Here is a 9,913-nt window from a genome sequence, read left to right as displayed (position 1 = left end):
CTGTACGTACTAAAGAGTTCAAATAACGAGAAAGAACATAAACATAGTTCTGCTGGGGCCTCAGCACAACACACCCTTGAAAATAAACTAAGAAACTAGTCTGCTTGACACCAGAGTAGAACCAGCATGAGCGACGACACTGCCACCTACTCGGAGTCCGAGTCCACGTCCTCGACTTCGTCCTCGTCCCTCTTCCTCTTCGCCGACGCTTCTTTGCTTGAACCGGACACTGGGCTCTGCTTCTTCATCCAACCCTTGTAGATATTTAAACAAAGGTAGGCATCCATTGCTGCATACAGGATGTGATATTCATCTAATATCTTCGACTCCCGTGCATGATGAAACTCGTGATGAGGTTTCTTCAGTTTAGCGCACGAACGATCAATCATGGCTGCTACCAGGGTCAGCACTGAAGGCTGAGAGGAGGACACCAGCCCTTCCTTCTGGAGGTCGAAGGGGTCGCCTACAAGGAGGCCTATCCGACCCAGGATTTCCTTGTCGTTCCTAAAGTCTACAGTAACGAATTTGACTCGGCCGCCCTTGAGGTACTTCTTAAATTCCTCGCACTCAACGTCGGCATGGCATATGTGGTAGACCAAGCATAAGTCATGCACGCAAACCTGGATCACAGCGGGCTTCTTCTTCTCTGCCTCCTTTAGTTTCTTCTCGCTTCCCAGGACTGTGGTGTACTCAACATCTAGCCCAGCGACCCACTCATCATTTGAGTTTTCGAACATGCGTTTGAAGCGAGCAAGGCATTCTTTCACCGTTGCGGAAGAACGGGTGTAGATGACGTCGAACTCATTGCCGGTGATGGTTCTAATGTTGTACTCACCGCCGATCATGGAGATTTGGGACGCCATGGATTTGGGAGGAGGGTTAGGATTAGTGGAACTGCCGTAATGTGAAAGGACGGGACGATTGGGAGCGAACTGTTGTAAGGTACTGTACTAGTAGAAGACGGGGACGAGTAGGGCGTGCGAATGGCATGGGGTTGCTGGCTTGCCCGGTGTCTAAACGGCTGCAAGCCCCCAAAGAGTTCTCGAGAACTATGCGGGACCCACTAGATGTCATGTCTACTAGACCCATATCGTAGGCCTGACGGTATAGCTTCTGCCTGTTCGCACGCCATGCCGGTTTGTGTGTAACTTCAATTAATTCCGTCAACCGCCGCGCCTCCCACGACCTTCGCCTCCCTCGCGCGGTCGCGCCCTTTGAGACTTCGACCGGCTATAAATGAGCAGTTTTTTTGTCGAGGTCGGGGAAGAAGTCATCGTTGGTGAAGTCGTCGCTGCTAGCAGTCGCGAGAGTGCGCTCCCCAAATTTCAACAGCGCCTGCCGAATGGAGCGCAGGAGGGAGTGACTGTAGGGGACGTTGCGGCCGCCGAATGGATCGCAGGAATAGACCACGAAGCAGTAGATGGTGCTCCTCCCTAGTCTCTATTCTTATCTCTATCTCTACTACTCTTATTTGTTTTTTATAATATACTAGTTGTAGTTGTCAAATCGAATAGTATTGCGCAGTCCACTACACGCCCGGCTGAACACGCCTCCTCGCCTCCATCAAACCCCTTCGTTAAACCCGCATGCAAACCGAGAAACCTACTCCGGCCTGCGAGAAGAAATTTGCCGGTTGCCGTTGGAGAATAATAGAGTCACGTCCAATCCATTTGAGTTAATTGCATGTATGATTCTCCCTCTATGAAAAGTTAATTGCATCCTTCATCTTGTATTCTAAGTACTCTGTGGGTTCCACTGTCAGTACAGTGTACATGACTTGCAGGCTCGCTACAGATTCGTACAGAAAGTTAAAAAGAAACAAATCCATGACTTGCAGGATTGGAGTTAGCACCGACGGAGGTTCGTAGTCGTTCCACGCTCGGGCATTGAAGTTTGTAACTATTTTAGATTAGAACATACTACTCCTCCGGTGCTAGTAGTAGAGCAGAGTCCTACTCCACTACTACTCTACTCAAGCAAGTTAGGGCATAGCAGCAGGTACTGTAGGGAGTACCAGTACTGTGATCACTCAAGCAAGTTGTCTGACTTCGATATGACCCTATGCTGCTGGTATGTGTCTCGTAAGTCAAGCGGCGTGCTGTAGTCATCATCACATGTCCACTTCCCGCAGCACATATTCGCTTCTCCATCTTTGTCCGCTCTTCCATCCCCGCTAAGGCGCCTCCCCCTCTTCCAATCTTCCATCCCCGCTAAGGCGCCTCCCCCCTCGTCCAAAACCCAAGCACTAACAATGGCAGAACCGAGCAGCGTCCGCCGAAAGAGTGGATGGAATTCGCTCCCCACAGAGGTAATCAAGCTCATTGTTTCACGTGTGGACAATCTCAGTATCATGCCGCTCGCCGCGTGCTTGTCGGGGATGTACCGTTTACTCAAAGCCCTCAGGCCGGAGCTTTTTAAGCCAGCTCCTTGCTTGCTGATGCCGCCTGATCTTCAGAAACGGCGTGTCACGCAGCATAACGATCGTAGGGTGGTGAGCATCAACCCCCTTGACTGCGATCTGATCCCCGTCACCCTCAACTACATTAACGGTATGTACTGGGTCGGCATGAACACATCTTGGATGGTGCTTGTCGACGGTCGCGGCAGCTGGATGCTCATGGAGGTCTACACCCAGCGATTGATCCCCCTTCCTTCGATTAACATTGCACTGCTTTGGCACCGCGGCCCAGAATACTCAAAATCTTACAGTAGCCAACATGATACCAAGTTTGATTTGCTCAAGGTTGTAACCTGCCAAGTGCCCACAAGATCTGCGAATTATAAAGACTTCAGGCTAATTGCGTTCTTCAACCGCGGTCTCGCCTATCTGACAGGTCACTGCGGTAAGTGGATAAATCTGCATGTCCATCGCAGGATCATACATCCTCCATGGTTCTCTGATGCCATTGAACACAAGGGCTTCATTTACGCCGTCGACTCCTTCTATGGCTGGACGTATTGCTGGCCTACTCCAGTCATCGCTACAAACGGCTGTTACAGCAGTATGTTACTTTCCTATGATATCATGATGGCTTGCTTATATTACTGTCAACATTTACTGAAAAAATATTCATGCTCATAACATGCTGTTCTTAAGATTGACTACATCAAGAGCCCTTTTTTATTTGACTCCAACTTTTTTTTAGGGTTATTTGACTCCAACTTGATATGATGTTGTAGGCCGCCTGGTGTCCCTACCCTTCCTAATCCCAGAACCTTTCAAAGAAAAGCGGCATGGCAGTTGCAGGTGGTTCCTGGCTCGATCAGACGATGGCGAACGATTGATGATCGTTCGCACGTACCGGACGTGTTGTTTCGCGGAATACAATCACAGTCACTGCAAGGTCTTTGAGCAGGATCCCAGCTTCTCTGGGCCTTCAGGAATTTTTGACTGGAGGTTGGTAAGTAGCCTTGGTACACGCTCTCTGTTTGTCGGACTGAATTATCCGATTAACCAGGAGATAACCAACGACAAGGATCATGATGGCAGCGCGGTTTCGTTCATCAGGCAAAACTGTGTGTACACAGCGTACCATGCGTCTCTGCATGCACCATACCCTGATATGTGCCGCCACTCTCTGCAGCCCAAAGTAGGAGAGAGGGTCGCAAGTATCAGACTTCGACCTGCTGGCTGGAGTTTCCCCCGTCAAGCACCCATCTGGTTCAAGCCGTCAGCCAATCTCCATAGCTTAATAAATAGTAACGTCTAACTGAGCCAGTTAGTTAGATGCGTACACTTGGTGTAGTAGGATCTTTATTTAGTTTGATGCATACACTTGTTCTTTTTTGGTAGCCCTTTTGTAATGATGACTGATGTTTGGTTTGGAAGAGAGAGCTGCGTCTTCACTCTTCTGGCCTGCTTACTGCTTCTGTTGCACCCCCAGCCCTGGTTGCTGCTGCTGCTGTTTTCAAAGTACAATCAGTAGTATATTTCGTCTGTTGGTTGAATAAATGTGTTGTTAGAACGACAAACACAATGTTTTGGAAGTCGTTGCACGGTTCGATCCTTTAGTGCCCCGTACCGTACGTAGCGCATACTATTTTTCATACGGAACATAGTTTCCACTTGTTGATAACATGCAACCCACTGATGAAGGCCTAATAGAGAAGCCCATAATTAACTGGAAGGGAGGCTCTCACATGAATCCGGCCCAGGTACATGCTCATGGTCCCCTAAACATAAATAAGTAAATAAATAAATAAAGATAAATGCTCATGCACCAGTTCTTTAAATTCACGATTTAACAGGAGGATATTATTTCCTATGATAGTGTCGTTACATTTAGTCGATATTATTCTTCGGCAAAGATAGTGACCAGTCTTCTTTCTCCCAGCATTTTCTTCCTGCAACCAGCGGACCCATGCAAATCGTAGTCAACGTCGTAAATAGATCCGATCCATTTTTATTTTTCAATAAGAATGTCCAACCCAGCCCAGCACATTGGCGACGACACTTTATCCTCCGCCTTGGTGCGCTCGCCGCGGCGCCGCTGTCCGGCCCTGTCAACATAGTTTTTTTTTCTAAACGGTCCCTGTCAACATAGTGAATGGGGAGAGGACTGTAGTTGTGAGTATGATAGTACGGACCTACCAGGTCCAGTCCCGAACACAAGCAAGCGCCTCTTTTACTACTCAGATGAACTCCTCGTTTTTTTACTCTAATCCACCCTGCTGATATCTGGGACCCACATCATTTTCAACGTATAGTCAATTAACGACAGAATTGCACAACTTTTTTTAGTAGTAATTCGGAGGAGCAGGCTATAAACTGGGTTGTGCGGTCTCTGTGGCCCGTCTAACAACATGACCAGCTCAGCAGTTTTTTCTTTGGGAAAATGGGTAGCCCAGTATTTCTTTTTGAAGAATACCCAAGCTAGGCCTATTTGTTTTCTCTAACTTACTGGGCTGCAAATCTTTCAAGGCGAGGAGGGATGCATTCCGGCCTGGCCAAAGAGTACTGTTAAAAGTAATATCAAAAGGGGTTGAAAATGCCAAAAAATTATAGCAAATGGGATATTAGTTTCTTTTTTTGTTTTTGTTCTTCACTCGTATCTTATACGTATTTCATTGGATTTAACATGACACAGTACTAAATTATTTTTAAATTTGTTTTAGTATGGCTACTAATTTTTGGATTAAGAATATTTTGTTCCCCAGCAAAAAATTGTGAATTTTCAAAATTTCCCACATATTTAGTTAATTTTTAACCCTGGTACTGACCAGAAAATGGGCAGCAATTCTAAAAATGGAAAACGGGCTGCAATAAATTCCATATGAATTAGAAAATGAGTAAAAATTATAAAAATAATAGCAAATGGGCTGTACATGCCACAGATTTCGAGGCTGACTTGTTTACGCAAGGCTTTGTCAGTCAACACACGATTCTAGCAGCAGTGACTGTTGGATGTCCATCCAACGGCCGAAGTGCTTCTTCAATCTCTAATCTTCCTGCTCCAGCCGCCTAAACTAGCGCCGGCGGGACTGCCTGCTCCCTCCTCTTGTGGCCCGCTATGATGCCGCGCAAGCTTCCCCAGCCCACCCTACTCCCTCCGCTGGCCTGGCCGCACGCAATCAACTGCCTCCTTATTACGCGAAAAAATGATTCCTCCCACTGATATCTGGGGCGGACCGGTTGGGAGGCTGACCTGTGGGCCCACTAAGTTGACGCGTATGCAGGGCTTGTCAACTTAGTCAACAAACGATTCTAGCAGCAGTAACCGTTGGATTTGAATCGAACGGTCCTGCTGCTTCTTCAATCGCTGCTCTTCTTGCACCAGCCGCCCAAACCAGCGCCGGCGAGACCGCCTGCTCCTTCCTCCAGTGGCCGGCTATGCTGCCGTTGAGGCCTCATCGCCCCTACTACTCCCACCGCTAGCCAGGCCCTGCGGCGACGGCAGCCTCACACCGCAGCCGAACCAGTGAACCCTCGTACTCCTCTCCGCGTGGGCATCCACTGCCGCGTCTTCCCCGGCTCCGCGTCGTCCCCTTCCTAGGCCTCGCCGTTTTCCACCGCCTTGGTGCTCTCGGCGCGGCGTGGTCAATGTGGTCAACGACCGACTTCCATCGGAAGAGTACTGCACGTGGAGAGGCTGACAGCTGGGTCCGCGGCCACAACCCAGTATTTTTGTGATTTGCCAAGTAAGTCGCTTTGTCAGGCCTGTTGGGCTGCAAATCTTTCAAGACGAGGAGAGCTTTCATTTGGCTGGCCGAGAAAATGGCCTATCAGTAATGAGAAATGGGCTGTACATTTTTAAAACACATCAAACCGGCAATTAGTTTCAAATTTCTTTTTTTCATTTCGAGATTTTAAATTACATTAATTTTTATGCGTGGACAATTTGTTGGATTTTATATTGATATACATTTATTTTTAAAATCAGTTTGAATGTGACTCGAAATTTCGGGATTAAAAACAGTTCGGACCGCACCGAAATATGCAAAATTTCGTATAATTTTTTAACTGTGGCCACAATATGGGTTGTAATGCTAACAAAAAGAATATGGGCTCCAAAAAAAACCATAAGAATTAGCAAATGGGCTGTAAATTATTAGAAAAAATGGTAGATGAGATGTATGCTGTTTTCCACAGATTGGAGGCTTTCCTAAAAAAAAGGTTGACGCACAAGCAGTGACTGTTGGATGTCCATCCAACGGCCGTCGTGCTTCTTCAATCTCTGCTCTTTCTGCTCCAGCCGCTCAAACAAGCGCCGGCGGCACTGCCTGCTCCCTTCTCCCCGCGGGCGGCTGTGCTGCCGCGCAGGCCTCACCGCCCCACGGTACTCCCATCGCTGGCCTAGCCATCCCTCTACTCACCCACACCTGCTGTTATTCTCCGGCGAAGGCAGACGAACCAGTAAACCCTCGTACAGTCGTACTCCCCTCCGCGTGGGAAACAACTGCCGAGTCTTCCCTGCCTCCGTGTCGTTCCCTTCTAGGCCTCGCCGTCGTCCACCACCCTGGTGCTCTCGGCACGGCCTGGTCAACGTGGTCAACGACCGATATGCATCTGAAGTGGACTGTACGTGGAGAGGCTGACAGCTGGGTCCATGGCCGCACGCAAGGAAATGCCTCCTTATTACGCGCAAAATAATGATTCCTCCACCTGACATCAGGGACCCACCGACAGGGCCTCTGTATTTCGTGAAAAAAACGTTACCGCCGCTGACAGCTCGGACCCACTAGCTATATCTTCCCACGCAAGGAAGTGCCTCTTTATTACGCACAAAAAAATGAATACTCGCCCTGCTAGCTGGGACCCAGTATGGTGGCAGGCTGACTTGTGGGCCTACTAAGTTGACGGGGATGGAGGGCTTTGTCAACTTAGTCAATATGCACGATTCTAGCTCCAGTGACCGTACGATGTCCATCCAATGGCCGTAGTGCTTCTTCAACCTCTGGTCTTCTTGCTCCAGCCGCCAAAACAAGCGCCGGTCGTGCCTCGTGCTCCTGCCTCCCGTGGCCGGCTGCGATGCGGCGGAGGCCTCACCGCCCCCTACTACTCCCACCGCTGGCTAGGCCATCCCTCTACTCACCCACACCCCATGTTATTCTGCGGCGACGGCAGCCTCACACCGCAGCGAACCAGTGAACCCTCGTACTCCTCTACGCGTGGGCATCCACTGCCGCGTCTTCCCCGGCTTCGCGTCGTCCCCTTCCTAGGCCTCGCCGTCGTCCACCGCCCTGGTGCTCTCGGTGCGGCGTGGTCAACGTGGTCAAGGAACGGCTTCCATCGGACGTGGACTGTACGTGGAGAGGCTGACAGCTGGGTCCACGGCCGCAGCAAGGAAGTGCCTCCTTATTACGCGCAAAATAATTATTCCTCCACCTGATAGCGGGGACCCACCAGACGGGCCACCGTATTTCGCAAAAAAACATTTCCCCCTGACTGCTGGGACCCACCAGCTACATCTTCGCACGCAAGGAAGTGCGTTCGGGCAAAAAAAGATTCACCCCCTGACTGCTGGGACCCACCAGCTACATCTTCGCAGGCAAGGAAGTGCCTGACAGTCAGGACCCACCTGGTCGAAGCATACGTAGCGTTGTCATTCTGGTCGCGAACGTGTACGTATTGGTCGATGTAGAGGCGCGCACGTGTCGTAGTAGAGGCGCGCACGTAGCATGTACACGTACGTACAGCGGCCAGGGTGCAAGAAAGTAAATACGACCACGTACGTACATACGGGCGGGGTCTCGAACGCCTACTCGCGCGTACGTATGACTGGGGCTCGTGTACATGGCTGGGTCGGAACGGACAAACAACGTCGTCGTCGTGTTCCTGGGGAGGCAACGAAATGCGTCGTGTTCACCCGGAGGCAACGGAACGCGTGGGAGCCAACCGGCTTGGACGGAACAGCCGATGGAAACGAGGCCTGGCGTACCGCAGAACGGAGGAAACGGCCTTGTGTTCGACCGGCCACGTTCGAAACGGGATCCTGTTCATCGGGAGGGGTCTGGCGTACCGCAAAACGGAGGAAACGGACCTCCTACGGTCGAAACGGGGGTCCTATTGATCGGGAGGGGTGTGGCGTACCGCAAAACGGAGGAAACGGACTTGTGTTGGAGCGCTACGGTCGAAACGGGGGTCCTGTTCATCGGGAGGGGTGTGGCGTACCGCAAAACAGGACTCCACGGGATACTGTTCATCTCCACCGTCGACCCCCTCCAGCCTCCACGGGCTACTGTTCATCCACCGTTGACCTCCTCCAGCCTCCACCTGCGACTGTTCATCCACGGGCTCCTGTTCATCCAGCCTCTACCGCGCGCTACTCCACCGGCTACTGTTTAACAAGCCCTCTCCACGGGCTCCTGTTCAACCACCCCTCCACGGGCTACTGTCCATCCAGCCCTCCACCGTCTACTGTTCATCCTGCCCTCCATGTGGTGGTCCTGTTCATCCTGCCCTCCACGGGGTCCTATTCATCCAGCCCCAACCGGCTCGATCGATCGGGGTCCTGTTCATCCAGAGGCAACGCCACGGGGTCCTGTTCATCCACCCCCACCAGGAACTGTTCATCCACCCCCCCAGCAATGCTCACTGTTCATCCAGAGGCAGCATCGATCGGGTTCAGTTAGCAGCAGTAGCGAAGGAATCACTCGATCGGGTTCAGTTAACAGCCATCGATCGATCGCTAGGGTTCAGTAACGCGTAGCCTGCAGTGCAATCGCTCGGGTTCAGTTAGAGCCCAACGCCTCGCACCCACGCGCGTGCGTGTATGAGAGAAACGCGCATCGCTCAGCCCCGACCACCCACCGTAACCGGGAACACCCCGGTATTTTCCTCGCCCTCGCTTCTACCACGGTTTTTTCCGTCATGGACGGCCCGAAGAATGTCATGCAGCTGCGTCTCCGGCCCACCCAGGACGAAAAGCCCATTTTCTGTCATGATTTTTTTGTCATAGAAGTAGGACCCCACCACATCTATGATGATAACGGGTTTTGTCACAATTATCGTCATAGAAGTGTCATAAGTATGACAGAAAAAATTTCGTTCGGCCCAAAATGTTACGGATGTGTCTTTTTTTGTAGTGTGTTCAAGTATCCTTTTATGCTATCCAGAAATTCTATATCATTTCCAATCAACAATATGTCATCCACATATAATATTAGAAATGCTACAGAGCTCCCACTCACTTTCTTGTAAATAGAGGCTTCTCCAAAAGTCTGTATAAAACCATATGCTTTGATCACACTATCAAAACGTTTATTCCAACTCCGAGATGCTTGTACCAGTCCATAAATGGATCGCTGGAGCTTGCACACTTTGTTAGCATCCTTTGGATCGATAAAACCTTCTGGTTGCATCATATACAACTCTTCTTCCAGAAATCCATGCAGGAATGCAGTTTTTACATCCATTTGCCAAAATTTCATAATCATAAAATGCAGCAATTGCTAACATGATTCAGACGGACTT

Source organism: Triticum aestivum, chromosome 7D (assembly GCF_018294505.1).
Source record: "Triticum aestivum cultivar Chinese Spring chromosome 7D, IWGSC CS RefSeq v2.1, whole genome shotgun sequence".
Classification (NCBI taxonomy): Eukaryota; Viridiplantae; Streptophyta; class Magnoliopsida; order Poales; family Poaceae; genus Triticum; species Triticum aestivum.
The sequence above is the reverse complement of the archived record's forward strand: the minus strand, read 5'-3'. Positions refer to the sequence as shown.